Source organism: Nycticebus coucang, chromosome 3 (assembly GCF_027406575.1).
Source record: "Nycticebus coucang isolate mNycCou1 chromosome 3, mNycCou1.pri, whole genome shotgun sequence".
NCBI classification, from domain to species: domain Eukaryota; kingdom Metazoa; phylum Chordata; class Mammalia; order Primates; family Lorisidae; genus Nycticebus; species Nycticebus coucang.
This window is the reverse complement of record NC_069782.1, coordinates 37307517-37328577: the sequence shown is the minus strand read 5'-3', so window position 1 is coordinate 37328577 and position 21061 is coordinate 37307517.

Sequence of the window (21061 nt, the reverse complement as noted above, 5' to 3'; positions counted from 1 at the left end):
AGCCAGCAAAAAAGTACATGGAGGAAATAAAAACAATAAAGTAGCTTCCTAAGAAAAATGCACACGACAGTGAGTAAAGAACACAGAGGAATAGAAATAAGGGACAGGTGACTATGTACTCTTGTAAGGCAAAATCCACAACCACTTTGGCTAAAAAATGTTGCCTTGAGCCAGTCAACATAAACCAAACCCTCTTGATAATAAAAATGATGGTAACCTTTTTGTATGCACTAATTAATTCTTTTTTAAGCATACAAAGTACATATTTGAAATAAATAAGCAAATGAGGTAGTATTCAAAAAACATGTTCAACATAATTTTCATGCATAGAAATATAGCGAGTTATTTTTGTTATCAAATCCCTGATTATAGCCAAAATGGGAAAATCAGCAAAAAATCAATAAACTTTAGTGTTTTTCTCCATATACTGAAACAATATTTTTATTTTCCATAGCCTTGTTTTTGTCATGGCTTAATAACATGCACAACTGCACTGAGTGAGTTCTACTGTAGGTCATTTAATATTAGACATTCATTTTAGAACACATAATAAAACTGGAAAACTATTACAGACACTTGTTACTTATTCTTATCTTGGCTTTAAGTCTTGTTTCTGCTATAGATGCTATGTCAGCTACAGGAGCAGCTCAGTTCATAAAATGAGACAATTAGGTTAAAATCTGTAGTTCTCACTAAACTTTTAGACCTCACCAAGTAAATTCATTCCTAATCTTTATTTTTTCTTTTTTTTTTTTTTTTGGCCGGGGCTGGGTTTGAACCCGCCACCTCCAGCATATGGGACCGGCGCCCTACCAGCTGAGCCACAGGCGCCGCCCATCTTTATTTTTTCTATCCATAGAAAGCCAAAAGTAATATTTATCTTCCATAATTGTTATAAAAATTAACTTCAATACAATTAGAGAAGTCACGAAGATAAATGTAATAATGTCGGAGGTCATAAGGAAACACGAGTGGGACTCTAGGAGATCGGACCTTGGAGTAAGACACATTTGAACCTGGATCCAAAGTTTTCTGCTTTTAAGCCGATGATTTTGTGCAAATTTAAATTTATTAGAAGTCCAGATTCCCCAACTGTAAAATAAAATAATGATGTCTGTGTTGCTGAGCAATTGAGACAATTACACAGGAGATGCTTAGCAGAACTCTTCAAATGGAGCAGCAGGCAATGGGCTGACAATTGTATCAATAAGATGATGCTTTCTGATAAAGTCAATAAACTGAGCCAGTAAGAGGTAGTCTGCTGAAAAGTAAAAGTAGCCTCTTTGAAATTTATTCTAAAGGATGGTGAACTAAATTTTTGTTACCATCACATCTTTGTATGTATTAAATGATAGGAAGAACTAATTTGAAACATGTGAACTACTTTGATAAAACAAAAAAGCAAACAAAAAAAACCTTTTTTCCCCCAAAAAAATTCCAGAAGGATTTTTTTAAACTCCCTTAATGTTACTGTCAATATGATAGTGCTTATTTCCACCTATGCATCTCCTCGCCTCCTTATTCCTGCCTTGCCACATTTACGAGCTGTAACTGGTGTCAACTCTTTCTGACCTCTAGTGAGGTGAAAGGCTGGAGCGTCTGGCAGGTTCATTTGCACAGTAATGGGTTCTGTCTCCTAGTCTGCTACAGACTGATGGCCAGAAGGAGATTACCTTCCACCACTATTAAATGTGATTGGCATGCCTGTATGATATCTGCCTTGCTTAACAGGGCCCTCTCCTCCCCTAGAAACATTTCGTGAGCACAAAGAGTTGTCGTACTTAAATGAGGCTGGAAGCATGACTCTTCAGCTTTCACATATTTCCATTTCAATTGTTAGAGTGGAAGAAGGAAGATTTTTTTTTTTTAAAGATGATATAACACTGTATATCACCGGTAAGAGAAATCAACTTTTCAGTATTAAAAAATTGAAAATACTAAGTCTCCTACCTCAAAATAAACAGTGGAAAATGTAGAAAATATTTCCCACCTTACTAGGTTTTCTTTAGCGTCTTTAATTGTGCTGCTTTATTTAATACAGTATTTGAAAACATTGGCATTTGTTATAACCTTTACATACACAATATCTTTTAATATTCTGTTTTACTTTTCCTTTTAGTTTCAAAGTATTTATTTTAATATAACTTTTGTTTTATGTCACAGTTCTAATCAACCTTTAAAAAAAAAGTCTGTTAATAGTTCCATAGCACATACAATTGTAACAAACATATACCCTCTGTAGAACGCATTTAGCAGAAATGTCCTGAAATCCTCCACATAAAAAGCAAATTTTTATTCTTGAAAAATTATTTTTTCCTATTACATCTTGCCTTATTTATTTATTTATTTATTTATTTAATTTTTTTTGAGACTGTGTCTCACTATATCACCCTTCGTAGAGTGCTGTGGAGTCACAGCTAACAGCAAACTCCAACTCTTGGGCTTAAGCAATTCTCTTGCCTCAGCCTCCCAAGTAGCTGGGAATACAGGCACCTGCCACAATGCCTGGCTATTTTTGTTGTTGTTGTTGTTGTTGTCTTGGGCAGGCCCGGGCCAGGTTCGAACCCACCAGCTCCAGTGTATATGGCTGGCACCTTAACCACTGACCTATAGGTGCTGAGCCAGTATTACACCTTACCTTAAACATCCAAGACAAAAAAAAAGAAAAACAAAACAAAACATTAAATGATATACATTTTACTTTAAGTCCTATTGTCAGAGCCCATTTTTAAACAAAATGGAAAACTAAATTCTATTTAATTGCAAGAAATCATGATTGAAATTCAAAGTCATATTGAAATTCTTTCCACTTAATAAAACGTTACAAGTGTTTTCCATTGTTAGATGTTTACATTTATTTCTGCCTATGTTTAAGACCTGTGTTTTACATCAAATTTGAACATGATTGAATTTTTAAATGTGTCTAATCATAACATTATTTATACTAAGATCCAATGAATTAATAGCTTACTTAAATAGCTGCCCACCAACTTTGAATTACATAAGTGTCTTTCCATATAAGGTAGCCATGAATTTGCATTATGTGGAAGTTTAGGGTGTAGGACCATTTGGAATTCTTTGAGGCATGAAATCTACCTTGATATAATCTAGAAGTTTTGTATGTACTGGTATAAATTAACTGTTTGACAAAAGCAATGCAGCTGTGAAAGTGAGAATATATTTATATCCACTCTGCATTCATTTTTATCAAATGAAAGAGCAACAGGCAGGCAGCTTCAGAAGATAAAAGCAAATACTGTTGTTTGGAGTCATGAGTTAACAATTGTACCACATCAATTGTTTACCATATAGTTCCCACAGTTTTGCAAATTGCAGAACAGCAAGCACTGAAGAATGGAAAATGTCATTTGTCAACTCCCGCAAAACAGTTGTTCTTGCATTCCATTTAAGAGTAAACAAATGCATCTTCCACACTGATAATTACTCTTTATTAAGATATGGAGAAAGGCTACTGGGCACCCTTCTGGTGTTAGTATTGTAATCAATTTAACTCAGAGCAGAACAGAAAATAGATTAACAGCTACAAAATGCACACATTATTTAAAAGAATGAAGAGTAATTAATTCCGCAATTATAGAAAGCCCAAAACAGAGCCCAACAAATATGTGACAGTTTAAGAAGATGATGTTGAACAAAAAGAAATTAGCAATAAGACACACAATATCTTCATTTTATTTATAAATACATATGCACTATTTTATTAAATAAAGTATTAAAGTATAAAAACAGTAATTAAGATTCACAAGTACTGCATTTATAGGCACACTTTGGAGATATTGCAGGTTCAGTTTTAGACCCCTGCAATAAAGCAAGTATCCCAATAAAGTGAGTAACACAATTTTTTGTTTTCTCAGCTCATGTAAAGGTTATTTTACACTAAACCACATTCTAGTAAATAAGTCTGTAATATAGCATTATCTAAAAATATAAGGTATATACCTTAGTTATTGCTAAAAAATCCTATTGAACATGTAGGCTTTGAGTGAGTAGTTACCTATCTTTGAGTTCGCCTTGATGTTGAAGGCTGATGGCCAATCAATGTCGTGGTTGCTGAAGGCTGGAGTGGCTGTGGAAATTTCGAGAAATAAGAACAATAAAACTTGCCACATCGATTGACTCTTCCTTTCATGACAAGTTTCTCTGTATAACACAGTGCTGTTTGACAGCATTTGATTCATAGTAGAACATGCATCAAATGTGGAATTGATCCTCTCTAAGGTACCATCACTTTATCAACTAAGTTTATGTAATAGTCTAAATCCCTATGGACATTTCAACACTATTCAAAGTATCTGCCTCAGGAGTAGATTTCATCTCAAAGACCATTTTCTTTGCTCATCCACAGGAAGCAACTCCTCATCCCTTTAAAGTTTATTCATAAGAATGCAAACATTGTCACATCTTCAGCTCCACACTTCTATTATAATTCTCATGCTCTTCCAGCGACTTCCTCTACTGCAGCTGCGAACCCCTCAAAATTATCCATGAGGGTTGAAATCAACTTCTCCCAAAATGGTATTGATATTCATATTTTGACCTCCTCCCATGAATCATGAATGATTTTTTTGTTATTATTTATTGTTGGGGATTCATTGAGGATACAATAAGCCAGGTTACACTGATTGCAATTGTTAGGTAAAGTCCCTCTTGCAATCATGTCTTGACCCCATAAAGTGTGACACACACCAAGGCCCCACCCCCTCCCTCCATCCCTCTTTCTGCTTTTCCTCCCCCCCATAAACTTAATTCTCATTAATTGTCCTCATATCAAAATTGAGTACATAGGATTCATGCTTCTCCATTCTTGTGATGCTTTACTAAGAATAATGTCTTCCACTTCCATCCAGGTTAATACAAGGATGTAAAGTCTCCATTTTTTTTTAATAGCTGAATAGTATTCCATGGTATACATATACCACTGCTTGTTAATCCATTCCAGGTTGGTGGGCATTTAGGCTGTTTCCACATTTTGGCGATTGTAAATTGAGCTGCAATAAACAGTCTAGTACAAGTGTCCTTATGATGAAAGGATTTTTTTCCTTCTGGGTAGATGCCCAGTAATGGGATTGCAGGATCAAATGGGAGGTCTAGCTTGAGTGCTTTGAGGTTTCTCCATACTTCCTTCCAGAAAGGTTGTACTAGTTTGCAGTCCCACCAGCAGTGTAAAAGTGTTCCCTTCTCTCCACATCCACGCCAGCATCTGCAGTTTTGAGATTTTGTGATGTGGGCCCGTCTCACTGGGGTTAGATGGTATCTCAGGGTGGTTTCGATTTGCATTTCTCTAATATATAGAGATGATGAACATTTTCTCATGTGTTTGTTAGCCATTCATCTGTCATCTTTAGAGAAGGTTCTATTCATGTCTCTTGCCCATTGATATATGGGATTGTTGGCTTTTTCATGTGGATTAATTTGAGTTCTCTATAGATCCTAGTTATCAAGCTTTTGTCTGATTCAAAATATGCAAATATCCTTTCCCATTGTGTAGGTTGTCTCTTTTGCTTTGGTTGTTGTCTCCTTAGCTGTACAGAAGCTTTTCGGTTTAATGAAGTCCCATTTGTTTATTTTTGTTGTTGCAATTGCCATGGCAGTCTTCTTCATGAAGTCTTTCCCCAGGCCAATATCTTCCAGTGTTTTTCCTATGCTTTCTTTGAGGATTTTTATTGTTTCATGCCTTAAATTTAAGTCCTTTATCCATCTTGAATCAATTTTTGTGAGTGGGGAAAGGTGTGGGTCCAGTTTCAGTCTTGTACATGTAGATATCCAGTTCTCCCAACACCATTTATTGAATAGGGAGTCTTTCCCCCAAGGTATGTTCTTGTTTGGTTTATCGAAGATTAGGTGGTTATAAGATGTTAGTTTCATTTCTTGGTTTTCAAATTGATTCCAAGTGTCTATGTCTCTGTTTTTGTGCCAGTACCATGCTGTCTTGAGCACTATGGCTTTGTAGTACAGACTAAAATCTGGTATGCTGATGCCCCCAGCTTTATTTTTGTTACAGAGAACTGCCTTAGCTATACGGGTGTTTTTCCGGGTCCATACAAAATGCAGAACCGTTTTTTCCAAATCTTGAAAGTACGATGTTGGTATTTTGATAGGAATGGCATTGAATAGGTAGATTGCTTTGGGAAGTATAGACATTTTAACAATGTTGATTCTTCCCATCCAAAAGCATGTAGAATGTAAATTTTTTGGCACAGTAACTGAGATAACGCCAGAAAGGCTATGTTAACCACTGTGATAAAAATGTGTCAAATGGTTTCTGAAGCGAGTGTATGATGCCCCATGATCATATCAATGTATACAGTTATGATTTAATAAAAAAAAAATATTGGAATTAAAAAAAATAAATAAATAAATTTTCATCATAGATTTCATAATAAAAAAATATCCTCTGCTATTTCCTTTCTGAGGATTTCATAATTTTCTTTATAGAGATCCTTCACCTCCTTTGTTAGGTATATTCCTAGGTATTTCATTTTCTTTGAACCTATGGTGAAGGGAGTTGTGTCCTTAATTAGCTTCTCATCTTGACTGTTATTGGTGTATACAAAGGCTATTGACTTGTGGACACTGATTTTATATCCTGAAACATTACTGTATTTTTTGATGACTTCTAGGAGTCTTGTGGTTGAGTCTTCGGGGTTCTCTAAGTATAAGATCATATCGTCAGCTAAGAGGGAGAGTTTGACCTCCTCTGCTCCCATTTGGATTCCCTTTATTTCCTTGTCTTGCCTAACTGTATTGGCTAGAACTTCCAGCACTACGTTTAATAGTAGGGGTGACAGAGGACAACCTTGTCTGGTTCCAGTTCTAAGAGGAAAAGCTTTGAGTTTTACTCCATTCAGTAAAATATTGGCTGTGGGTTTGTCATAGATAGCTTCAATCAGTTTTAGAAATGTGCCACCTATGCCTATACTCTTCAGTGTTCTCGTTAGAAAAGGATGCTGGATTTTATCAAATGCTTTTTCTGCATCTATTGAGAGGATCATGTGATCTTTATTTTTGCCTCTGTTAATATGGTGGATAACGTTTATGGACTTGCGTATGTTAAACCAGCCTTGCATCCCTGGGATGAAGCCTACTTGATCATGATGAATGACTATTTTGATGATAAGCTATAGTCTATTGGCTAGGATTTTGTTGAGAATTTTTGCATCTATATTCATGAGTGAGATTGGTCTGAAATTCTCCTTTGTGTTTGGGTCTTTTCCTGGTTTTGGTATCAGGGTGATGTTTGCTTCATAGAATGTGTTGGGGGAGATTCCTTCTTCCTCAATTTTTTGGAATAATTTCTGCAGTACAGGAATAAGCTCTTCCTTGAAGGTTTGATAGAATTCTGGAGTGAAGCCATCTGGACCAGGGCATTTTTTGGTTGGAAGATTTTTTATTGTTTCTTTGATCTCAGTGCTTGAAATTGGTCTGTTCAGGAGCTCTATTTCTTCCTGGCTAAGTCTAGGGAGATGGTGTGTTTCCAAATATTGATCCATTTCTTTCACATTGTCAAATTTCTGGCCATAGAGTTTCTGGTAGTATTCAGAGATGATCTCTTGTATCTGTGTGGGATCAGTTATTTCCCCTTTATCATTTCTGATTGAGGTTACTAGAGATTTTGCTTTTCTATTCCTCGTTAATCTAGTCAATGTTTTATCTAGTTTATTTATGTTTTCAAAAAACCAACTCCTTGCTTCATTAATTTTCTGAATGATTCTTTTGTTTTCAATTTCATTGATCTCTGATTTGATTTTGGATATTTCTTTTCTTCTACTGAGTTTAGGGTTAGATTGTTCTTCTTTTTCCAATTCCATAAGATGGCTTGTGAGATTGTTGATGCACTCTCTGTTTTTCAAGTGTAGGCATCTAAAGCGATAAATTTTCCTCTCAAAACTGCTTTTGCAGTATCCCACAGGTTTTGGTAGCTTGTGTCTTCATTGTTGTTATGCTCAGGGAAGTTAATGATTTCCTGTTTTATTTCTTCCTGCACCCATCTGTTATTCAACAGAAGATTGTTTAATTTCCATGCGTTTGTGTGGGGTTGAGCATTTTTGTTAGAGTTGAGTTCCACCTTTAGTGCCTTATGGTCTGAGAAGATACAAGGTAAAATTTCAATTCTTTTTATTCTTTTGATATTTGTTTTGTGTCCCAGGATATGATCAGTTTTGGAGAATGTTCTGTGGGGTGATGAGAAGAATGCATTTTTTATCTTTGGGATGGAGTGTTCTATATGCGTCTATCAAGCACAGTTATCCTAGGGTCTCATTTAAATCTCTTATATCTTTGTTTAATTTCTGTTTAGAGGATCTGTCCAGCTCTGTAAGAGGAGTGTTAAAGTCCCCTGTTATTATGGTATTATCAGATATCATATTGCTCAAACTGAGTAAGGTCTGTTCAAGAATCTGGGAGCATTTAAATTGGGTGCATAAATATTTAGAATTGAAACATCTTCTTGTTGTGTTTTTCCCTTGACCAATATAAAGTGACCATCTTTGTCTTTTTTGACTTTAGTTGCTTTAAATCCACATGAATCTGAAAATAAGATTGCAACTCCTCTTTTGTTCTGAATTCATTTGCCTGAAAAATTGTCTTCCAACCCTTGACTTGGAGCCTTAATTTGTCTTTTGAAGTCAGGTGTGTTTCTTGCAGACAGCAAATGGATGGCTTGTGTTTTTTAATCCAGTCAACCAATCTATGTCTCTTCAGTGGGGAATTCAAGCCATTAACATTTATTGAGATAATTGATAAATGTGGTAGTATTCTATTCATCTTATTTGGTGAGAGTCCATTGCTTAGTTTTATCTTTTGCATCAGTGTGGAGGTTAGGTTCTGTCGTTTAATTTCTGAGTTCTTACTTTGCTGCTGATCCATTGTGGTGGTCAGTGTGCAGAACAGGTTGAAGTATTTCCTGTAGAGCTGGTCTTGTTGTGGCAAATTTTCTCAATGTTTGCATATCCGTAAATGATTTAATTTCTCCATCAATTTTTAAACTTAGCTTAGCAGGGTACAGAATTCTGGGCTGAAAATTGTTCTGTTTAAGTAGATTAAAGGAAGATGACCATTGTCTTCTTGCTTGGAAAGTTTCATTAGAGAAGTCTGCGGTCACTCTGATGGATTTGCCCCTGTAGGTCAACTGGCGCTTACTCCTGGCAGCTTGCAGAATCTTTTCTTTTGTCTTGACTTTGGACAGGTTCATCACAATGTGTCTTGGAGAAGCTCAGTTAGAGTTGAGGCAACCTGGGGTCTGATATCCCTCTGAAAGCAGTGTGTCAGAATCTTTGGTGATATTTGGGGAATTTTCTTTTATAATATTCTCTAGTATGGCTTCCATTCCTCTGGGGCATTCTTCTTCCCCTTCTGGGATTCCTATAACTCATATGTTGGAACGCTTCATAAAGTCCCATAATTCTGACAGTGAACGTTCTGCTTTCTCTCTCTTCTTTTCTGCCTCTTTTACTATCTGAGTTATCTCAAGAACTTTGTCTTCTACCTCTGAAATTCTTTCTTCTGCATTGTCTAACCTATTGCTGATACTTTCCATTGCATCTTTAAGTTCCCTAATTGACTGTTTCAGTTCCTTCAACTCTGCTATATCCTTTTTATATTCTTCATATCATTCATCTCTTATTTGATTCTGTTTTTGGATTTCCTTTTGGTTATTTTCCACTTTATTAGCAGTTTCCTTCATTGTTTCCATCATTTTTTTCATTGTTTTCATCATGTGTATTCTAAATTTCCTTTCTGTCATTCCTAACATTTCTTTATAGGTGGAATCCTCTGCAGTAGCTACCTCATGGTCCCTTAGTGGGGTTGTTCTGGACTGGTTCTTCATGTTGCCTGGAGTTTTCTGCTGATTCTTCCTCATGAGTGATTTCTTTTATCTGTTTCCTTGCCCTAATTTTCCTTTCACTTCCTCTTGTTCTTTAAGTTCTTGTGCCTGTGGACTAAGGGTTCATTGAGTCCTTTTGGTATAGGACCAGAAGGATGAGAAGGTTGAAGAGCAAGAAAGGGATGAAAAAATGGAGGACCAAGTGAAAAGAAAAAAAAATCAAGAAAGGACAGGGGGTAGGTAAAATGTATATTGGCAAAAAGAAAGAGGCACAGAAAGAAGGAGACAGAGCAATATAGGTGTACAGTAGGGTACTTTGACACAACCTTAAAAAGAGCCCACCTTCTGGTGGTTCCCAGTTGGGTCGTTCCCTTGAGGTCAGCAGCTCTTTGGTAACCTGATCAGACACAGTACCCCACCTCCACCAAGTAGAGAGGAAAGACAAAAATGGTATAAATCAAACCAAACGAAGCAAACAGAAAACTTTACAGGATAAAATTGGGTGAAAAACCAAATAATAGCAGTAGAAACACTAGCAAAAATGAAGTTCTAGTTATTGAAAAAGGCAGCAATGGGAGATTATAATTAAACCAGAAAAATTGAGAAAGAAAAAAGATCTGTATGGAAAAGGTTAAAATTAAAAAACAAAACAACATCAACAACATCATAGTAAACAAAAAAACAACCAAACGAAAATAAATAAATAAATAAAGAACACATAACCAAAAACAAAGCAGTATGTATATGTTGTTGAATATTGTCTGGGCAACACATGGTCTTCTGGGGTATGAGATGTTAATCACAGTTCTGATACGACTGGAGGCTGCTGATTTCTCAAACCCCAGCATATAGACACCCTAAATCTCTCTTCATCCCTCTTAAAATGCACTATGAGCTTGTAAACTTGCTGAGCAGAAGCTTTCCCAGGAAAGTGCTTGTGGCTGGAATCACTGCTGAAGTGGCTATCCACTTACCCAGTGTGACAAAACTGGTCTCACTCTGCCCCTAAGGGTTAGGGCTACAGGCAGCTCAGACCCCACCCTTAGGCTACTCAGTTGCTAGGTTACCAGATCCCACCCAGATTCTAGCTCTGTGACCCTGAGGGCAGAGCTTGCCGGGGCAGATCACTCACAATGGCTCCCTATAGCCCACAGCCAAACACTATTAGCTCCGTCTGGCTCAGCAACTCAGATTGGGGCCCTAGACAACAGCCAAAATTCTCTGCACTCCTGCTCAGGTTCTCCCCAAGGCAGTTCAACTGAGTGCCACGTCCAAAGACACCAAAACAGTTCATAGGTCAGTCCTTTCCAGTTTGCAGTCTTGCTGCTACTGAACTTACAGTTGCAGGTGGGTTTAGACCCATTGAACTACACGACCGCTTGCCATTTTTCCACTGTTTTAGTCCTCCTCTTGGGGTCTAGAAGTCTCTCACTGACTCCCTGTATCCTCACAGGGGTGATGATAGGCAGATCCCACCAGCCAGAGGTACCTGGAGTCCTATCTCCCCAGACTCACAGTGCCCAGATGCAAGGAAGCTGTTACTCGGCTGCCATCTTGCTCCGATCCCCCCATGAATGCTCTTAATGGCATCTAGATTGGTGAATTCTTTCCAGTAGGCTTTCAATTAACTTTGCCCAGATCCATCGACAGAATCATTACCTGTGGCAGCTAGCACCTTAAAAAGTATGTATTACTTAAAAAAATAGGACTCAAAAGTTGAAATTACTACTTGGCTCATGGGCTGCAGAATAAATATTGTATTGACATGCATAAAAACAACACCAATATTCTTGTGTATCTCTATCGGAGTTCTTGGGTATGGAAGTACATTGTTAAAGAGCAGTGATACTGCATATTTTGAAAGGAATCTGTTTTTTATTATTAGCGGTAATTATGAACAGTGGCTTTTAAAAAGACAGCAAATTATATGATAAACAAATATGTTTCATCCAGGCTTTGTTGTTCTATTTATAGAATATTGGCAGGGTAGATTTAGTATAATTCCTAAGGGCCCTAACACTTTTGGAATGGTAGGTAATGAGACAGGATTGGCTTCAACTTCAAATCACCAGCTTCACTACTCCTTAACGAGACATTTAGCCTGTCCCTGGAGGCTTCAAGGCCAGGCTGTTTTCTACTCTTTCACCTTGAAAGACTTACAGGGCTTCTTTTTTTCAACAGAAGACTGTCTGAGTTGAAAATCTACAGTTCGCAATAGCATCATATCTTACTAGACCTTTTGGATATCTTGGAGCACCTTCTCCATCAGTACTTGCCTCTTCTCATTGCATTTTTATGTTAGGGAGATATCGTCTTTCCTTCAACTTCATGAGAAAATCTCTGCTGGTTTCAGTCTTTTCTTCTCAGCCTTCTCAGCTCTCTCAGCCTACACTGAACTGAAGAAACTTAGGGTCTCTCTTTGAGTAAGGATTTGGCTTACAGAAATGTTGTGGCTGGTTTGATCTTCTCTCTAGACCAGTAAAGCTGTCTTCATATAAGCAACATGGCTGTTTTGATTTCTTTCTTTCTTTCTTTCTTTTTTTTTTTTTTTTTTTTTTGTAGAGACAGAGTCTCACTTTACCACCCTCGGTGGAGTGCCATGGCATCACACAGCTCACAGCAACCTCCAGCTTTTTGGCTTACTCCATTCTCTTGCCTCAGCCTCCCGAGCAGCTGGGACTACAGGCACCTGCAACAACGCCCGGCTATTTTTTTGTTGCAGTTTGGCCAGGGCTGGGCTTGAACTGGCCACCCTCAGCATATGGGGCCGGCGCCCCACTTACTGAGTCACAGGTGCCGCCCCACTGTTTTGCTTTCTTATCACTTATGTGTTCACTGGAGTAAAACTTCCAAGTTTCCTCTACACATTTCTCCTTCCATTCACTACTTGGCTAAATTGTTAGTGCAAGAGGCCTATTTCAGCATGCTTAACCTTTCTGACTAAGCTTAATCATTTCTACCTTTTGATTTAAAGTGAGACGTGTGTGAGTCTTCCTTCCACTTGAACACTTAGAGGCCATTGTAGGGCTATTAATTGTCTTAATTTCAATTTTATTGACTCTCAAGGAAGGAGGAGGCCCAAACAGAGGGAAAGGCCTGTGGGCACAGAGGCAGAACACACACATTTATCAATCAACCTTTTTATATAGGTGTGTTTCTTTGTGCCATCCCCAACACAGTAACATCATAGATCACCATAAAGATTATAATAACAACACCAAGCTTTGCAATATTGTGAGAACTACCAAAATATGACACTTTGTTAGCACATGTTGTTGGAATATAGCACCGATAGACCTGCCATATGCAGGGTTTTCACTAATCTTTAGCTTATAAATGATACAATATCTGTGAAGCACAATACAGCAAAATATAATAAAATGGCATATGCAGGTATTTCCTTAAATGATTTCATATTCATGGTTATTTGGTTACCTAAGTCACCAACATTGTCAATATCTAAAAATTATTCTAATAATAAGCATTAAATACATAATCTAACAGGATAAAGAATGTTATGTTCAAAAAAATTCAGAATTTTTCTTCAATGTTAGGAAGCAAGAAAAGAGAATTAATTTTTAGTTATAAATTTCCAAAAAGGTTCAGGTAAAATTTCATTTGAGAAATGGAAATACACATTGTGTAATTTTATTATAGGACATGTGATATGTATAAATGCCCCCGATACTATTAAGGCCATCATTATAGTGGAATTTATTTTAATATGAAAGCTGAATATTTTATTGTAGGCACCAAACATTAAAACCTAAGCATTCTTCTATCTTACAAAAAGAAATACTTTTAGCTCCCCGCCTATAGCACAGTGGTTATGGCGCCAGCCACATGCACTGAGGCTGGCGGGTTCAAACCCTCCAGGGCCAGCTAAACAACAAGGACAATTGCAACAAAAAAATAGCTGGGGGTTGTATCAGGTGCCTGTAGTCCCAGCTACTTGAGAGGCTGAGGCAAGAGAATTGCTTAAGCCCAAGAGTTAGAGGTTGCTGTGAACTGTGATGCCACAGTGCTCTACTCAGGGTGACATAATGAGACTCTGTATGAAAAAAAGAGAGAGAGGGAAAGAGAGAAAGAAAGAACTCCTTTTATGTATCTTCTTCAATACCTTTTTCTCTTTTCAACAAGCATCCTTCTTTACTAGATTGAAATGGTAATATATAACACTGATTTCTTCATATAATCATATTTTCCCTTGGCAAAGTTTTTGAGGGCTCTGTATTCATCTCTGAACACTTCACATAGTTACATTTCATATAGTTACATAGGGCACTGAACAAATATATGTTCAAAGATTGAATACTGAACATCAGCATCATCTTAGAGATAGTATCAATCACTGAACTTTGAATATTTCTGATCTTCAAGGAAAATTCGAAAATTTGAAATACGGAAATTTATATCAGGGCTTTGGTTTATAATTTCAGCTGTCTTGTCTCCCAATGGAAATCATATGAAGTAGCTTTTAAAATTCATATGTAGATAGCCTTGCAAAAAAAATGAATTTTCAGTAATGTAACTTAAACTTTCCAAAACTTTCAATCATTTAATACCCCGTATTCTGCATCCATGCTCAGAAAAAAATAAATAAAGATATATACACTAATTTCTCTATATATCTACTCCTCTAAAAAAAATTGTATTGTTGACTGCTGGGATTTGTGTGACTCTGACAATGATTTCAGATTATGCATTAGCTTTCCATGAACTAAATATTATTTTATTCAATAATATGAATAAATAGCATTTATTCAAAACACATTTTGATGTGGGTATTGTCTAAATGTTTTGCATGTATTAACTAATTTCATCCTCAGAATGATGAAGGCAAGACTTATTATTGATTAATGTTTATTATTGTTTTTGAGTTACATAAGAAGGAATGGTGAGATTAAGTACCTTCCAAAAGTCTCAAACATAATAAGTGCCAGGGTGAAAATTTGAACAGATACAGGCTGGCCTCCTACCCCCTTTGATATAATCCTGCCCACCAAAATGATAGACAGCGCCTTTTCAGAACCCACATATAGGTTACATTTTATATAGTTACATAGGGCACTGAACAAATATATGTCCAAAGATTGAATACTGAACATTAGTATGTATTACCTGGCCTATTGTTTTATAACAAAAAAAAAATATTCCTTTAAAGATATTGTGTTCCATATATCACTAGTGAAAAAATGAAATAAAATATTAATTTCTATGCTACATTAGTAAAAAAAGATGGTCTATTATTAAATCACTTCATACATGATAAATTGCCAGATATTTAACATAATGAACACCCAAGGTATACATCTTAAACAATTATAAAAAAAAATTCAAATGCCAAAGAAATTTTGAATTTCAGTTAGAACTCCTAAAACTGAAGCTAGATATCCATAGTGATTCTCTAACCCAGGATGAATCAGCACAATAGGTCTAATCATATACATGTGTTGCTATAAGACTTTGTCGTAAATCTCTTATCATTCAGTAAATTAGTCCCCAAATCGGAACCAAGTAAACCTAATAATTAAACACACGATATGCATTGTAAAACAAGAGTGGCATAGCATATGGACAATTATCTCTAAGTGAAAGTTTTTTTCCCCTTCTATAAATAGACCAAATCTGATAACCAATTCTTAAAATAGACATAAGTAAAAACAGTATTGACTTATATATTGTACCCATTTTCTCCTTAAAAAAGGGAAAGATTTATGCTATATAATATCAGAATTTATACTTTAAAATTACTCTAAAACTCACTAGTTTCTCCTAAAGCTGTTTATAACAAATTGTCTATACTTTATTCACTCTAACTTAATGAAAAATGTATTTCCCCTTTTCTGATTTCTTAAAATAACTTAAATGTTTAGGATTCACTTTGGCCTCTTATTATTCATTCAAATTCTGCTTCTCTTCTGGGGGTAAAGATATTTATCTATGAATCACTCAGCATGTCAACCACCTGTGGATGCTACAAGGCTGCAAGCATCTGTTCCGTGTATCCTGTTTCCTGATTTCCTGATCGACAGCATGAGTTTAGGGGTGACTGGACTTACCTTATTTTAAGCTGTTTAAAATTGGTAAAAGTTCAGCAAAGCGTATTCACTGATATCTAATATTGTTCCTCTGATGACAGTAGGAATGAAAATTGACCCATGAACTCTTTTAACTTCAGAAAAAGAAAAAAATCAGCAGATTGTGAACTAATGCAAATAGCAACACAAGTTCATTTTGAAAGTATTCAGAATACAACAGAAAGAAAGAAATTTGAAAGTTAGCCAATAAAAGTGTAAAGAAATTTCAGGATTTTTCCAACACTTCTTCACTTTCTAAATTGTAAATATAAGCATTATTCTTTTTATAAAGGAAGTATAATACATTTTGTTAATTTTTATTTAAAAAATTCAATTATCTGATACAAAGTTAAATACAATTCTCCTAGAATTTCTTGAAAGAAAGAAAGACCTCAAGGGTCCAAAGAGTTGGAAATTTAAATGTTAGCATAAAACCATAACAAAAAGTATTGAGACAATGTCATCATTGCCAGAGCTACTAGTACCATACAAATTTCAGAAAAGAAAATAATTTAAGTTTTGAGTATTGTTTAAAATCAATTCATTAATATGGGTTCAATTCACCAGCAAAAATGAACGATCTAAATTACTATAACAATTTTTTCATACTTTTAGTGTTAGTCAAGATTTAGAAATTGAAGATGAAGTTATTATTCCTCTAACCCTGATGATCTCTTTTTCAGTCCTTAAGCAAAACTTAATTTATACCTATACCGTCTCAGACCTCCTCTCTGCTAGGAAAAGACCATCACATATGGGTTAGATGCACCCTCCAAATGTTCCACAGACCTTAACTTTCCCTTCCCAAGATCTTATAATGCACACTGTAATTACCTGCTTACTTATGTTTATTCTCTATAAAATGTAAACTACATAAGCATAGGAACCAATTAGCAGTGATATCAAATGTCAGCAATAAACAAATGAGTTAAATAGCACATTCCAGATAAAAAATATGAGCATGTCTATATCCTCATGCTACTATCACTTTTATGGACAAGAATAGTGTTTTACTATTTTTTTAACTCTAACGTCAATCAGAGAGCCAAGAATATAACATATTATATCTTCAATGCATATTTTGTTAAATAAAGGAATGTTTAAATATATTCATAGAGATAAACTGAATGAATTCACACATTCCAAAACTTATTTTCATAAACAAATAAACAAAAAAAGTATTTTTTCCTGACCAAGACTAGTTGTTGCCTACTTAGCAGTCTTTTTGCCTACAACAAGCTCAGATGTCATAGACTAATGTGAGACCTCCTCTCTGCCAGTTATAACCTAAACTTTATCTCTCATTTTCTCTTCAAATAAGCAGTCTTTCATGCTGATGAAAAAATTAAGATACTGTGTATTTTAGAGATGAAAAAATGCATTTGCTCAGAACACAGCATCTAAAATAAAATGTTGTGCCCATGTTTTTTAACTATGGACGCTAACATGGGTGGCATTCACTGTCTACCATGTGTTGAACTGAGTTCCACATTCTAGGCTGTGGTGAAGTTTAGTATTTCATAATGACAAAAACGTGGACTGAGGAATCAGAAAAACATAGCATGGCTGACTTCTGGTTCTTCCAGGCTTAGGTGTAGAACTTGGGGATTACATAAGCACTTTAAATATCAATAGCTTCGATTGTAGATGAAGAAAATAATACATAACTCACAGAGCTTATAAAGATTAAATGTGCAACCCTGTGAAAGTCTCCTTTCTATAGTTCCTCTTACAGTACCTCCATAGATTTCTTCTGAAAAGGCTGAAGGTTAACAAAACCATCATTTTCCCAGATGCTCTGATTTCCTGACTGGTTCATAGTTCCAAATGAGGGTGTCCCTGATGTTTGGCAGTAACTTCCAATAATTGGATTGTTTTTTTTCCTAACCTAGGTACCCTCCATGGGTAATTTTGCTTAAAGAGAACTCAAATTCAAATCTGTAAGAATGTTTAAGAAATTGTCAAGGCTCTGCTTTACAATCCAAACCAGACAGTCAAGGAATGGAAAAATTATCGCATTTTTCTCTAGTCAAGGCATTTTATTTGATTTTTCCTCTTCTGGGTTGTGATACTAACTCAACTCATTACTCTGAGTTCTCTAAGTTCTTAGTCCCTTGACACTTGACATACATTTCTCTCTCAAAGTCTCGCACCTCTACAATTACAATTCTCGTTTTCAGAATTATTGCTTACTCTATGGGCTTTAAAAGAAATTAATTTGAAATAAAAAGCTGAGCAATGATGTCTTTGTTCTTGGCTATATTTCTCTCTCCCAAATCAAATGTAACTTTCAAAGATGCTTAATTATTGCCATAAAGTCATTGATGACTGAGAATCTCTGGAAGATGAATTCTCAGTAAGTATTTAAAAGCATTATCTGCCAAAAAGATGTGCACAAAATTCTAAACCAGAGAATTTGAAAGGCCCTTTTTATTAAATTTGACTACAAATTGTGCCACAATCCATCATCTTCCAAAACTTCTGAACTTCTTCTCAGCTCAGAGTATAGTTCACCACTAACAACAAAATACATATTAAACATATTAAGCATTTCAAATTCATAGCAATGTGTGTGTATACTAAGTGCTCAAAAATGTTAGCTAATATTTCAAGCAAGGATGGATTTCTATCAAAAAATTACATAACTTTCCTTTATTCTTCTGAATTGGGACCATTTGTATCCCATATAATTTTGTAAAGACCCTTCTTTAAATTATGCTTGGACAAGGCACAACAATATTTACCTGCAATTACATTTTTTTAAAATTTAAGGCAACATATTCTAACATGAGCTATTTTTTTTCACAGTTGATGTCACCTTCTGCACTTTCTCTATATAAACATAGCAGAGCGATGAACTAATTTTGACTTGCCTTCTATATCTTTCATATATTAATTTTACATCTTCTTGGGTTCATTTGTCTAATTCTAAGTTCCCAAGGACAAAGATTGAAGATTAACTGAAATATCAATACATCTGTTAAAATATTAATGTGAACTCATTTTTTGATACGTTACTAAACCACCATCTAAAAATCATTTGATTGTTAAAACTTTTTATATTGTAACATTTAAGTTAACAGTAAGGTACATCAATGATACTATATTAAGCATTTGTGGCTAATGTAAGTACAAGTTATCTGAAATCATAGTAAATTAACACAAAAATATTAATTATAATCTCCATAAACATGGAACTTTTATAGCTATAGAGGCTATTGTTGGGGAAAAAAACCAGTAAAAGATTTTTACATTTCTGTTTCACAGGTGGATTGGAGGAACATTTTGGACAGGTTCCAAGTTTTCAAACCTAGTTTTAGAGGTCATAAAATGCCCCTCACGTCCCTCCTATAAGTAATAAAAGCAAAGTTCTTTAGCTATAGTTCACAAATTGCTAAGGAAACTTTGTGCTCTTTTCCTTTGTTTTTGATTCTTATGACCTTTTTTCCATTTTTACTTTTTCTTTTATGTCTAATGATCATCCCCCCCCCTTTTTTTTTTTTGTAATTTAAAGGAAGGTTAGAAGTTTCTCGGCTGGTACTGTGTAGCTAGGGATCTAAAGAAATTTGAAATAAGAATCTATGCACACTTCTGACATGGCTCAGTCAGGTGTTAAAACAGTTATGAGATTCACATGGATTTTGTCAAAAGAAACAGCAGAAGGGGCCTGGCTGAGCTCAGGAAGTTACATGCATTCCGCAAGATCTTTTCTTTGTATTAATACTTCTCTATCTTCTTCAGACCAAATGTTCTGAATTTCATAACAAGTGGCCTTGGGCATTGGAGAAGCAAGAGATTTCCCATCATAGCTCATCCTATATTTTTGTCTTTTCCCCCTGAGTTTTTTCCTCCCTTTGGTACTTTGCAGGTGAGAGTTAAAGATTGACAAGAGCTTAAAATACCATGAAAGCCCTTGGAAGTATATATTTGTTCTAGTTAATAAACTTGGAGTTTACATCAGAAAGACTATAGCAGCCCTATTTCATGATCACTACATAAAAATGTAATGTATAGAAGCCATCTGTAATTTCAGCTTATCAAGTTTTTAAAAATAATTTTAATAAGCCTCATTTGTTTTATTTTTTGTTGTTGTTGTTGGGGATTCCTTGAGGGTACAATAAGCCAGCTTACACTTGCATTTGTTAGGTAAAGTCCCTCTTGCAATCATGTCTTGCCCCCGGAAGGTGTGGCACACAACAAGGCCCCACCCCTCTCCCTCCTTCCCTCTCTCTGCTTTTCCTCGCCCCCCCCCAAGACCTTAATTGTCATTAATTGTCCTCATATCAAAATTGAGTACATAGGATTCATGCTTCTCCATTCTTGTGATGCTTTACTAAGAATAATGTCTTCCACTTCTATCCAGGTTAATACAAGGATGTAAAGTCTCCACTTTTTTTAATAGCTGAATACTATTCCATGGTATACATATAACACAGTTTGTTAATCCATTCCTGGATTGGTGGGCATTTAGGCTGTTTCCACATTTTGGCGATTGTAAATTGAGCTACAATAAAAAGTCTAGTACAAGTGTCCTTGTGATAAAAGGATTTTTTTCCTTCTGGGTAGATGCCCAGTAATGGGATTGCAGGATCAAATGGGAGGTCTAGCTTGAGTGCTTTGAGGTTTAACCATACTTCCTTCCAGAAAGGTTGTACTAATTTACAGTCCCACCAGTAGTGTAAAAGTGTTCCCTTCTCTCCACATCCATGCCAGCATCTACAGTTTTGAGATTTTGTGATGTGGGCCATTCTCACTGGGGTTAGATGGTATCTCAGGGTGGTTTTGATTTGCATTTCTCTAATATATAGGGATGATGAACATTTTTTCATGTTTGTTAGCCATTCGTCTGTCTTCTTTGGAGAAGGTTCTATTCATGTCTCTTGCCCATTGATATATGGGATTGTTGGCTTTTTTCATGTGGATTAATTTGAGTTCTCTATAGATCCTAGTTATCAAGCTTTTGTCTGATTCAAAATATGCAAATATCCTTTCCCATTGTGTAGGTTGTCTCTTTGCTTTGGTTGTTGTCTCCTTGGCTGTACATTTTAATGAAGTCCCATTTGTTTATTTTTGTTGTTGTTGCAATTGCCATGGCAGTCTTCTTCATGAAGTCTTTCCCCAGGTCAATATCTTCCAT